We start from the raw sequence: 14,048 nt of genomic DNA, 5'->3' as shown, positions 1-14,048 counted from the left end.
TTCCCTTCCCTTTCCCTGCCCCCCCTTCCCTCTTGTCTCTGTTGATTTCTTTTCCTTTCAGTGTTGCTGGTCATATTTTCCTTGCTTCTTTGCATTGTTGGTTAGGTTCTGCTTATAGGTGAGATCATATGGTATTTGTCTTTCACCCCCTGGCTTATTTCGCTTAGCATGATGCTCTCCAGTTCCATCCATGCTGTCGCAAAGTTTAGTACTTCTTTTTTTCTTTCTGCTGTGTAGTATTCCATTGTTTATATGTACCATAATTTTTGATCCAATCATCTACTGATGGGCATTTAGGTTGCTTCCAACACTTGGCTATTGTAAATTGTGCTGCTATGAACATTGGGGTGCATAGGTTCTTTTGTATTGGTGTTTTGGTGTTCTCAGGGTATAGTCTCAGCAGGGGAATCGCTGGATCAAAAGGCAGTTCCATTTTCAGCTTTCTGAGGAAATTCCACACTGCTTTCCATAGTGGCTGCACCAGTCTGCATTCCCACCAACAGTGGACTAGGGTTCCCTTTTCTCCACAGCCTCGCCAGCACCTGTTGTTTGTGGATCTGTTTATGATGGCCATTCTGACTGGTGTGAGGTGGTAACTCATGACGGTTTTGATCTGCATTTCTCTGATGGCTAGTGATGCAGAGCATCCTTTCAAATGCCTCTGGGCCCTCTGTATCTCCTCCTTAGAAAAGCATCTGCCCAGGTCCTTTGCCCATTTTTTGATTGGATCGTTTGTCTTCTTGGAGTAAAGTCGAGTGAGTTCTTTGTATATCTTGGAGATCAGTCCTCTATCTGATGTATCATTAGCAAATATATTTTCCCAAATGGTTGGGTCAAAAGCAATTATATAAGTAACTTTTGTGAGAAAACTTTTTTTTTAGTTTTATTTTTATTATTTATGCTGTTACAGTTGCTCCTCACTTCCACCCAGCCCCACTTTCCCTCATTCCCTTCACCATTTTTCATCTTGTCCTCCTACTCCTTTCGTTTAATTTGCATTGTTCTGATTATTAGTGATGTTGAACATTTTTCCATATGTCCAGATTTGGTGCCCTGTGACTTCTGGTTTTTCCCAAAACTAAAATCACCATTAAAAGGGAAGACATTTCAGATTGTCAATGAGATTCAGGAAAGTATCATGGGGCAGCTGGTGGCAACTGAGAGAAATGTGTGAGGTCCCAAGGTGACTACTTTGAAGGAGACTGAAGCATCATTGTCTTATATACAATGTTTCTTTTATCTTGTATCTTCTTTAATAAATGTCTATTTCTCATATTAACATGGTTGGATACCTTCTGGACAGACCTCTTATATACTGTCTACAAGAACGCTATCTCAGAATGAAATATACACAGACTGAAAGTAAATGAATGTAAAATGATATTTCATACAAATGGAAATGCAGAAAGAGCTGAGGTATCAATAATTATAGCTGACGAAATAGACTTCAAAATAAAAGCTATAGTAAGAGACAAAAAAGCACATGACATAGTGAAAAGGGATCTATTCAATAGGGAGATGTAATCTTTGTAATCATTAATATGCACCCAACAAAGGAGTATCTATATTTATAAAGCAAATCTCGATTGACATAAAGAGAGAGATTGACAATAATAAAGTCTTGGCAGGAGATTTTAAGCCCCTATTGACTTCAACAGATATATTTTCCAGGCAAGAAATCAAAAAGACAACAACAGTCTTAAATGATACACTATATCAGAAGGATTTAATTGCTATCTTCAGAGCATTTTACCCCAAAGTTCTGTGCATGTAGAACATTTTCCATGATAGACTACATATGAGAACACACAAAAAAAGTCTCAAATAGATTTAAGAAAATTGAAATCATATCAAGCTTCTTCTCTCATTATAATGGTATGAAACTAGAAATCAATCATAAAAAAAACTGAAAAACATACAAGACATGGAGACTAAATAACACATTACTAAACAATAAATGGGTTAAACATGAAATCAAAATAGTAATCAAAAGATACCTTGAAACAAATGAAAATGAGAATAAAATAACCCAAAATCTAGGGGACACAGTAAAAGCAGTCTTAAGGAGGAAATTCATAGCTTTACAGGCATTACCATAAAACAAGAAAAATCTCAAATTAAGAATCAAACTTTACACTTAAAGGAACTAGAAAAAAAAACAGAAGTGAATACAAGAAAGGTAATAATAAAGATCAGAGCAGAAATAAATTAAATAGAGTCTAAAAACATTTATAGAAGATCAATGAATCCAGATCATTGATTCAGACTCATCAAGGAAAAAAAGAGGAATTAAAAAAATAAAATCATAAATGAAAGGGATAAGCAACAACTGACTCCCCAGAAATACAAAGAATTGTAAGAAAATATTACAGACAACCATGTGCCAATAAATTAGACAATCTGTATGAAATGGATAAATTCTTAGAAACATACAATCTTCCAAAACTGAATCAGGAAGAATCAAATAATCCTAATACACAATTACAACTAATGAGATTGAAGCAGTAATCAAACACCTCCAAACAAACAAAATACCTGGACCAGATGGCTTCACAGGCAAATTTTTACAAAGCATTCAAAGAGAACTAACACCTATGCTTCTCAAACTATTTTTAAAAAATCAGGAGGGAGGTAAACTCCCAAGCTCATTGTAGCTGGCCAGTATTATTTTAATTTCAAAACCAGATATAGACACTACAAAGAAAGAAAATCATAAGCCAATATCCCTGGTGAAAATAGATGCTAAAATCCTCTACAAAATATTAGCAAACCAGACACAACAATGTATTAAAAATTTCATACACCATGACCAAGTGAGATTTAATCCAGGGATTCAAGTTTGGTAAAATATCCACAAATCAATTAATGTGAGACACCGTATAAATACAATGAAGGATAAAATCACCTGATCAGATTGATAGATGCAAAAAAATTTTTTTTATAAAATTCAGCACAATTTACAACAGCCAAGTGCAAGAAGCAACCTAAGTGCCCATCAGTAAATGAGTTGATCAAAAAACTATGGTACACAATAGAATACTACGCAGCAGAAAGAAATAAAGAGTTACTACCCTTTGTGCCAGCATGGCTGGAACTGGAGAGCATTATGCTAAACAAAATAAGCCAGGGAGTGAAATACAAATACCATATGATCTCACCTATAAGTGGAACCTAATCAACAAAACAAACAAGCAAGGAAAATATAACCAGCAACATTGAAAGAAAAAAGAAACCAACAGAATCAAAAGGGAAGGAGAGAGTGGGGGCAGGGAAAGGGAAAGGAAGGGTCAAGTCAAGGAAGGTGTATAAAGGACCCATGGACAAAGCCAAAGTGAGAAAAAATTGAGGGAGAGAAGAGGGGAGGGGGAAACAGAAAAGTTGTTCCAGTAAAATGGAGACAAATATATTTGAACAATAAAAAATATAATGTAGCACCCATTTATGATACAAACATTCAACAACATGGGAAAAGACAAAATATAACTCAACATAAGAATGGTCATGTATGACAAACCCACAGCCATTATAGTTAATTAGCAAAACCTACAAGTGTTTCTCTTAATATGAGGAGAAACACAAGATTGTCCCCTTTCACCACTTTTATTCAACCCAGTATTGGAAGTCAGAAGTCCTTAGCCACAGGAATCAGATAAAAAAATTTAAAAATTAAAATACATCCAAATTGGAAATGAAGAGGTAAAAAACTATCCTTATTTGTAAATGACATGGTAATGTATATAGAGAACTCTAAAGTTCTTACCAAAAAAGCTCTTAAAATTGATAAATGAATTCAGTTAATCAGCAGGATACAAAAGAAAATTCAGCAATCAAAGCACGTATCTATACCAATATGGAACTACCAGAAAGGGAAACTAAGACAACAATCTAATTTACAATTGCATTAAAAAATTACCTTTGGATAAATTCAACCAAGGATGCAAAAGATCTGTACTCAGTAAAGTATAAGACACTGAAGGAAGAACTTGAAGAAGATACAAATACATAGTAACATATACTGTGTTCATTGATAGAAAGAATTAACATTTTTTTTTATTGGTAACTCAGAAGGCAAAGTATTTTATTTTTAAACTTCTAAATTTTAAAACAAGACAGCCTAGGTTAAGTAATATAGTTTTCCAAAGCTGAATGTGCTCATTTGGAACTCAGTTTTTCTGCTCAAAGTGCAAAAACAACTTTCTACAGCCCCTAGGCAGGAACACTACTGTTTTGATGATCTGTGATTAGATGAACTGATCAATCTCAGTTGGTAACATCCCTTTATTTCTTGTTGGTAAGCATTTAAAAAATTCTAGAACATATGCATTCTAGTGTTACACCAACAATTTCATTCCAAATGTCTCCTGAGAGGCATATACCATATACAGGAATCCATCTTCATCCTTCTCACTTTCATACACTTCTGAAATTGGTGTGGATACGCTCACCATGCTGTGCCGATTCACTAACAGGAAGAAGGCTTAATTAGCGTTGAGTTGTAAGCGCCTTCTAATGATCTTGATTAGTTCACTCATGTTGACATGATCAGGTACAAGAAACTTGGTTTTATCCAGGACAGGAAGCTGCTTCTCACCCTTCTATCGTTCTATTATCACTGGGATTTTGGTCGGATGCTGCTCTCGGACAAGTCGGACATCGTCTACTCTTTGTTCGAAGGTGCAACGCTGCTTGAAGATCTTCTCCTACAGCATGGGGCAGGAGGCTTGGAAGGGACGGCGAGGCTGGGGGTCCCAGCAGCTTCGGGTGGCGGGGGCTGCAACAGTCAGAATTAACATTTTTAAAAGGAAAAAGTACCAATGGACACAGACAACAGTGTGGTGATTGTGGGGGGAAGAGTGTAGATTAAGGGAGGCAAGTTATAATGGAATACATTTAATAAACATAAATATTAATAAATAAAATGTCCATATTACGCAAAACCTTCTAAAGATTCAACACAATTCCTATCAAAATACCAATGGCATATTTCACAAAACTAGAACAAATATTTCAAAAATTTATATGGAACAACAAGAGAAATCTTGAGAAAGAAGAACAAAGTGGGAAGAATAATGCTACCCAATTCTAAACTGTACTATAAGGCTATAGTTATCAAAATAGCATGGTATTGGCATAAAAACAGACATATAGCTCAATGGAACAGAATAGAGACCCCAAAAATAAACCTACAACTTTTTGATCAGTTAGTATTTGACAAAGGAGGCAAGAACATACAATGGAGTAAAGACAGCCCATTCAATAAATTCAAAAGAACCTATGCACCCCAATCTTAATAGCAGCACAATTTACAATAGCCAAGTGTTGAAAACTACCTAAATGCCCATCAGTAGATGATTGGATCAAAAATTATGGTACATTTACACAATGGGATACTACTCAGCAGAAAGAAAAAAAGAACTACTAAACTTCGCAACAGCATGGATGGAACTCGAGAGCATTATGCTAAACAAAATAAGCCAGGGGGCAAAAGACAAATACCATATGATCTCACCTATAAGTGGAACCTAACCAACAATACAAAGATGCAAGGAAAATAAGACCAGCAACGCTGAAAGGAAAAGAAACCAACAGAGACAAGAGGGAAGGAGGGAGGGGGGATGGGGGAAAAGGAAGGGAAGGGGAAAGTCAAGGAACATATAGCAAGGACTCATGGACAAATCTAAAGGGGAAGAGTTGAGGGAAGGAAGGAGGGAAGGAGGGAGGGGGCAAGGGAAAGTGGTAGGGGGTGAACAGAGACAAATGTATTTGAAAAACTAAATTAATTAATTTAAAAATAAATAAATAAATAAATGGTGTTAGGAAAACTGGACAGATACATGAAAAAAATTAAATTAGACCATACACAACCATACACATGGTTTCTTAAACCATGCACAAGGATAATCTCAAAATGGATTAAAGATTTAAATGTAGGATACAAAACCATAAAAAAAATCCTAGAGGAAAACATAGTAAAATCTTAGACAATTCCCATACTAACATTATTTCTGATATATATCCTTAGGCAAGGGAAACATAGAAAAATAAACAAAAGGAAGTACACAAACTAAAAAGTTTTTACACAGCAAAGGAAATAATCAATAAAATGAAAACACAACCTGCAGAATGGGAGACCATATTCATAGATACATCTGATAAAGGGTTATTATCCAAAATTTATAAAGGACTTATAAACCTCAACACCAAAATAATTCAATTAAAAATGGGCAAAGTCTTGAATAGATACTCCTCCAAAGAGGACACACAGATGGTCAATAGACATATGAAAATATGCTCAACATCACTAATCCTCAGAGAAATGAAAATTAAAACCACATTGAGATATCACCTCACACCTATTAGAATGGCTATCATCAATAAATCAACAAACAACAAGTGTATTTGATGATTTGGAGAAAAAGCAACCTTTGTACACTGTTGGATGGAATGCAGGTGGGTGCAACCACTGTGGAAAACAGTATGGAGTTACCTCAAAAAATTAAAAATGGAACTGCCTTATGACCCAGTGTTTCCACTTCTGGGAATTTATCCAAAGCAACCCAAAACACTAATTCAAAAGAATATATGCACCACTATGTTCACTGAAATTTCCAAGATTTGGAAGTAACTCAAGTGTCCATCAGTAGATAAGTGGATAAAAAAAGCTGTGGTACATATACACAATGGAATATTACTACCATAAAAAGATGAAATTCTTACCTTTTGCAACAGCATGGATGGACCTGAGTGTATTTTGCTAAGTGAAAAACAGCTGGTCAGAAAAGTCAAGTACCATATGATTTCACATATGTGTGGAATCTAATAAACAAAACAAACAAAGAAGATAGGAGTAGGCTTGGACACAGAACAGACTGATAGATGTCAGAAAGGAGGAAGGTTGGGGCTCTGGGGGAAAAAGGTGAAGGGATTAAACAAAGGAAAAAAAGAAATCCTCATGGACACACACACACACGCACACACACACGAAGGCTTTCAGGGGAAAATATAATAAATTAATTCAGACAACCTTACATAAAGAATTATGAATCTCTTTAACATGTATAAATATTGTGCACATCTATTGCTATAAAAATTTTAAAACTTGAAAAACTGGGTAATCTATTTCTTGATGTTTTAAACAGTTTATAAGATTATGTTTACATGACTCAAAGACAAAAGCTCAATGACCTTATTGTATAACAGGAGTAGTTATAATGTCTGTCAACTGTATGTATATATTTCCTAAATATACACATTACGTAAAGAAATTTTAAAACCTCAGAACCATAGTTCACATAAAATAAATATGACATCGTATATAGGTTGTTGGCCTGGTGCTAAGTAATTATGGGAAATACTGTGAATGTGAAGCTTAAGTTATATAGGCTTATATCAGGTTTCTGTAAAAATCATATAAAATTCCTCTTTCTCAAGGTCTGCAGGGGGAACACAGAATATTAATTTCAAGGAGTTCAATTTCCTATAAGAATTATATGTCTGGTTAAGGCACTTACTATATACTAGCACTAATACAGTTGAAAATATTCCATGAATTGAATAATAATATTTCCATCCAAAAAGTGCCAAATAACAGGTCACCTCGAGTGTATGGAGAAAGGTATAATTATGGGTGCATTTAATACCTATAATGAATTCAACTTTGAAAGCTTTCCATTTTTTATATGTCATACAGGTTTGAATAAAATTTTAAAAGGTATGTTGCAGTGACATGCTATATTATTTACTCATACAAGATCTCAACCGCCAAGCAAAATGTATGTGTCCAATCTGAAACTATCAATTTTTATTTTATTTTTGTTCAAATTGTTTGCATAAGATGTTAGCATTTATAACTTTCAAAGCCTGATAGATGATCAGACAATGACGTAAAATATTATTCACATATTATATGTTAAAATATGCATTTATGGAGAAAAATATCACCACTCTATAATAAATTTAGGTGATAAAAAGAATATCCAGTAAGATTTCATGAAGAAAGTGAAGTAATACTACTTTATGCTATCCAGATAAAGTGAACATGTATGATGAGCAATGCTTGAACTTTCAAGAAATTATAAAACTAAACTTTGGGGTGGTGTTGTAGATCTCCAAAGAACAATTTTTTAAGTGTCAATAATATTTAGGAACAGGAATGAATAGCATAGTAGTTAGTCTTTCCAGCTATGATAATAATCTGTGCAATAAACCCTATATTTTCAACTATTTTAATGGGTTTTCCCATATTGATTATACTGCTGAGTCCCAAGAATATCAAAATTAAATCGTTAAAATAGCACTTCATTTATTATACCTTGACCAATTTATGTTGTATTCATGGAAACATGGATTGTTAATATACAATCTTTTATTTAGATTAATTATATTGTATTGATATACAATGTTTTATTTAGAAAGTTGACATATACATAATGAAGAGAAGTTGGTAAAAAGTGAAGTACACTGATAATATTAAATATAATTCATATTTCTATCACAAATAAGTGATTTCTGCTAATATATTGGCAGACACAGATTTAGATATAGGTGTGGGTCTGGGTATGAGTCCAGGTTAATATGTGAATAGATGTATGTGAAGCAGAAAGTAAAGGATATTTTTGCATACATGAGGAAATGTGACCAGTGGTTACAAACCAGCACCTAAGGAAAGTATAGATGCTGAGGAACAATATACAAACAAATGGGAGTCCCAGGCATGGTGATTGTAGCTATTTCTTAGCCCCTTGCTACTCAGTATGGTTCATGGACCAGCAGTATTAACATCACCTGAGAGCTTGTCAGAAATGCAGAATCTCATGTACCACTCCATGCTTATTGAATCAAAATCCACATTTTAACAATATTCTTTTGATTATCATGAACATTAAAATTTGAGAAGCACCCCGCCAAGATGTCTTGTGAGCTAGCAGATGCAACTTATTTATTAGGTACAACAGACACAACGCCTAGTACAGTGCTACAGTACAGTTTAAGTGATCCATGAAATCATTTTAATTTCTTTTAAAATAAGATATAAAAAATAATGTGTATAAAGAAGAAAATTTTAATATATGATCTTAATATATTCAGCTCTGCCCAACTGAAAAATATTTTTTTCATATGTATATGCAGAATGGATCCTAAGAGAGGAAAAGATTTTAGGGCCTATAAAAGTCAGAAAGCTTTATGGTGAATTAAAAAAGTCACTATCTGCACTTTTATCTCTGTCACTACTTCATTGATCTATTTTTCAGAATGAATGTAACACTCCCCCCCAAAAATTGTAATATACATTAGTCATTTGTATACAGTTAGTATACCTACCAATTTTAATGTGTTCATTTTAAAATGAAACCTATTGTCCTTACTTTTCAATATATTCTGCTTTAAAATTAAGATCATTTTACAGATATTTTTCCAAATTGATATACATTTCTTTAAAGAGGATTTTAATCATTGTATGAAATAACATCTTATAAAATAAAATTAAAAAAAAAAACTTCTAATGAATTTGTTAAGGTTCATTTAATTTCTAAGTATTACTATTATAAGTAACACTGTAGTAAATATCCTTGCTTCAAATCCATGATTATTTCTTAAGAGAAATTCCTAAAGTGAAATTATTGGTTCAGTTGGTATATACTTTTTAAATTTGTTTTGTTGCTGGTAAGTTTTAATTTTGGTAGTTTCCAAATTCCAGAAAATATGCAAAATTATGCAAAAACCTCCTTTATGTTTTTTTACTTATATCCATCGATTTTGCCCTATGACCCATTACTTTGTGTTCTGCATTCTCTCTCTCAACACACACACACATACACAAAGAAAAAAGAAAGAAACATTTGTGAATAAATCGATATAATCCTGCCCCTTTACCATTAAATACTTTGGTATATTTTTCCTAAGGCCAAGAATATTCTACTACATGACTACAATGCAATTATATTTTTTATATTTTATTGATGATGTTATTACAGTTGTCCCACTTCGTTTCTTTTGCCCTTCTCCACCCACATCCCCCATGCTCTCAGGGAATCCCCACATGTTGGTCATGTCCAGGGGTCATTCCTTTGGCTACACCATTTCCTAAACTGTAATTTACATCCCCATGGCCATTCTGCAACTACCGATATGCATTCCTTAATCCCCTCAGCTCTTCCTGCATTCCTTTATACACTCCTCTTATCTGGCAAACACGGAAACATACTCCATATCCATGATTCTCTCACTGTTATTCTTGTCTGCTTAGTTTGTTTTTTCAGATCCAATTGTTCACAAGTACGTATTTTTTCTTTTCTAACTTTTTATTTTAAACATTTTAGACTTACAGAAACCTTGAAATAATAGCGTAAACAGTTCTTTTATATCTCTCATGCATATATCCATTAATATTAGCATCTTACATAACTTTATTACAATTATTAGGGACAGGGAATTAATATTGATAAAACTAAACTATAGACCTTACTTGAATTTTTCCGGTTTCCTCACTAATGTCCTTTTTCTGTTCCAAGATCTTATTTAGGATCTCACATTGTGTTTAGTTATTTTTCCTTTGTCTCTTCCAGTCTGTAAGTGTCTTAGCTTCTTAATACTCTCAGTTTGTAACAGTGCTTGATTTTTTCCTTGTTTTTCATGATCTTGACACTCTTTTTTTTTTTTAATTAATTTATTTACTTTTTAAATACATTTGTCTCTGCCTTCCCCCTCCCCTCTTTCCCTTGCCCCCTCCCACCTTCCCTCCCTCAGCTCTTCCCCTTTGGTTTTGTCCATGAGTCCTTGCTATATGTTCCTTGACTTTCCCCTTCCCTTCCCTTTCCCTGCGCCCCCCTTCCCTCTTGTCTCTGTTGATTTCTTTTCCTTTCAGTGTTGCTGGTCGGAACTGCCTTTTGATCCAGCGATTCCCCTGCTGGGACTATACCCTGAGAACACCAAAACGCCAATACAAAAGAACCTATGCACCCCAATGTTCATAGCGACACTCTTGAAGAGTATTGAGCAGTTATCTTGTAAAATGTTCATTAATTTGTGTTTGATGTTTTTTCATGATTGGAATGATGCTATGTATTTTGGGGGAAATATCACAAGAAATGATACAGTGCATCATATTAAGGGATTCTTCATATCCACATATTTTATTACTAGTGATATTTAACTTAACCAATTGATTAACTTGGTATTTGCAGGGTCTTTATACTTTATGCTTACTCTCTTTTCCCTTTCTATTTAGTAAGTACCATCAGGGAGATACTTTGAAACTATTTGGCATCATTTTAAATGGACACAGTATATCTTAGAGATTTTAAGAGTTTTTTTTTTCTTAATTGAAAAAGTATTGACACTTATTATATTGTATAAGTCAAGCGATATAACATTGTTTAAAATAAAATAGGAAAATTCCTAGACCCTCCTCCAGTTTCTTCTCTCCATGTAACCACTGTTAATTGTTTGATGTTTTTCCTTCTAGATCTTTATTCTATGTTTAGGAAAGCATATATATAGATGCATATGTACATATGTTGGAAACTCAAATTTGCAGCAAATTTGAAAGTATATATAATATACATTTTTTAACAAAAATGAAATTGTTATTTAAAAATTGCCTTTTTCAATCTATAGTATTTTTTAATAAATTTATTATTTCTTCATTTTTTTTCAAATATATTTGTCTCCGCCTTCCCCCCACCACTTTCCCCGGCCCTCCTCCCCGTCTCCCTCCCTCAATCCTTCCCCACTTTGGCGTTGTCCATGAGTCCTTGCTATATGTTCCTTTACTTGCCCCTTCCCTTCCCTCCTCCAGCCCACCTCTCCCTCCGTCTCTCTTGTCTCTGTTGGTTTCTTTTTTCTTTCAGTGTTGCTGGTCTTATTTTCCTTGCATCTTTGTTTTGTTGGTTAGGTTCTGCTTACAGGTGAGATCATATGGTATTTGTTCTTCACCCCCTGGCTTATTTCGCTTAGCATAATGCTCGCTAGTTCCATCCATGCTGTAATGATGTGTAGTATTCTTTTCTTCTTTCTGCTACATAATATTCCAATGTGAAAATGTACCATAGTTTTTTGATCCAATCATCTACTGATGGGCATTTAGGTTGCTGCCAACACTTGGCTACTGTAAATTGTGCTGCTATGAACATTGAGGTGTATAGGTTCTTTTGAATTGGTATTTTGGGATTCTTAGGGTATAGTCCCAGCAGGGGAATCCCTGGATCAAAAGGCAGTTCAATTTTGAGCTTTTTGAGGAAATTTCACACTGCTTTCCACAATGGCTGCACCAGTCTGTATTCCCACCAACAGTGTACTAGTGTTCCCTTTTCTCCACAGCCTCACCAGCACCTGTTGTTTGTTAATATGTTTATGATGGTCATTCTCACCGGTGTGATGTGGATTCTAACTGTGTTGTTGTTTTTTTTTAATTAATTAATTTATTTTTTTAATTACATTTGTCTCTACCTTCCTCCTACCACTTTCCCTTGCCCCCTCCCTCCCTCCCACCCTTCCTCAACTTTACCCCTTTGGTTTTGTCCATGAGTCCTTGCTATATGTTCCTAGAATGTCCCCCTTCCCTTCCTTTTTCCCCCACTACCCCATCCTCCTTCCCTCTTGTTGATCTGCATTTCTCTATGGCTAGTGATGTCAAGCATCCTTTCAAATGTCTCTGGGCCCTCTGTATCTCCTCCTTGGATAAGCATCTGCCCAGGACCTTTGCCTATTTTTTATTGGATCATTTCTCTTCTTGGAGTGGAGTTGTGTGAGTTCCTTATATATTTTAGAGATCAAATCTCTATATGATGAATCATTAGCAAATATGTTTTCCCATACAGTTGGCTCCCCTTTCATTTGGCTGATGTTTTCTTTAGCCATGCAGAACCTTCTTATTTTGAGGATGCCCCACTTGTTTATTCTTTCCTTTATGTCCCTTGCTTTAGGAGACATATCGGTGAAAAAATGGCTGAGTGGGATATCTGAGGGATTCCTGCCAATGTTCTCCTCTAGGACTTTGAAGGTGTTGCAACTAATATTTAAGTCTAATATCCATCTTAAGTTTATTTTTGTGTATGGTGTCACCTGATGATAAAGTTTCAATTTTTGCATGTAGCCATCCAGCTCTCGAAACACCATTTGTTGAAGAGACTATTATAGCTCCATTTTATGCTTCTGCCCCCTTTGTCATATATTAGATGCCCATAGAGACCTGGGCTTATTTCTGGGCTTTCTATTCTGTTCCACTGGTCTATGGGTCTGTTCTTGTGCCAGTACCAGACTGTTCTGAGTACAGTGTCTTTGTAATACAGTTTGATGTCCGGTATTTTGATCCCTCCTACTTTGTTTTTCGTTCTCAAGATTGCTGCAGCTATTCGGAGTCATTTATGGTTCCATATAAAATTTTGAAATGTCTGTTCTATTTCTGTGAAATACGTCACTGGTATCTTAATAGGGATTGCGTTGAATCTATATATTGTTTTCGGTAATATGGACATTTTGATGATATTAATTCTTCCAATTCATGAACACAATATATGCTTCCATTTATTTGTGTCTTCCTTAATTTCTTTCTTCAATGTTGTGTAGTTTTCTGAGTACAGGTCTTTTACCTCCTTGGTTAAATTTATTCCTAGGTACTTTATTTTTCTTCTTGCTATATCAAACGGTATTTTTTTTCTGATTTCTTCTTCTTCTATTTTATTGCTGGTGTACAAAAATTCCTTTGCTTTCTGAATATTGACTTTGTATCCTACTGTTTTGCCAAATTCACTTATTAGGTTGAGGAGTTTTTTGGTGGAGTTTACAGGGTTTTCTATGTGCACTATCATGTCATCTGCAAACAATGATAGTTTGACTTCCTTCTTTCTTATTTGGATGCCTTTTATTTCTTTTTCTTGTCTGACCACTGTGGCTAGGACTTCCAATACTATGTTGAATGGAAGTGGTGAAAGCAGACATCCTTATTTTGATCCCAATGTCAGTAGGAAAGTTTTTAGTTTTTGCCCATTGAGTATGATGTTGGCTGTAGGTTTTTCATATATGGCCTTTATTACGTTGAGGAATGCCCC

At 34.7% G+C, this 14,048-nt stretch overlaps 1 pseudogene; it reads right to left on the bottom strand.

Moving 5' to 3' along the window:
* Positions 1 to 4,331: 4,331 nt before the first annotated feature.
* Positions 4,332 to 4,709, bottom strand: LOC129062866 (microtubule-associated proteins 1A/1B light chain 3B-like; annotated as a pseudogene).
* Positions 4,710 to 14,048: the final 9,339 nt, after the last annotated feature.

This window comes from Pteronotus mesoamericanus, unplaced genomic scaffold (assembly GCF_021234165.1).
Source record: "Pteronotus mesoamericanus isolate MK-2021 breed Mesoamerican mustached bat unplaced genomic scaffold, CSHL_Meso_final scaffold_85, whole genome shotgun sequence".
Classification (NCBI taxonomy): domain Eukaryota; kingdom Metazoa; phylum Chordata; class Mammalia; order Chiroptera; family Mormoopidae; genus Pteronotus; species Pteronotus mesoamericanus.
This window is presented reverse-complemented; position numbering and strand designations above follow the sequence as displayed.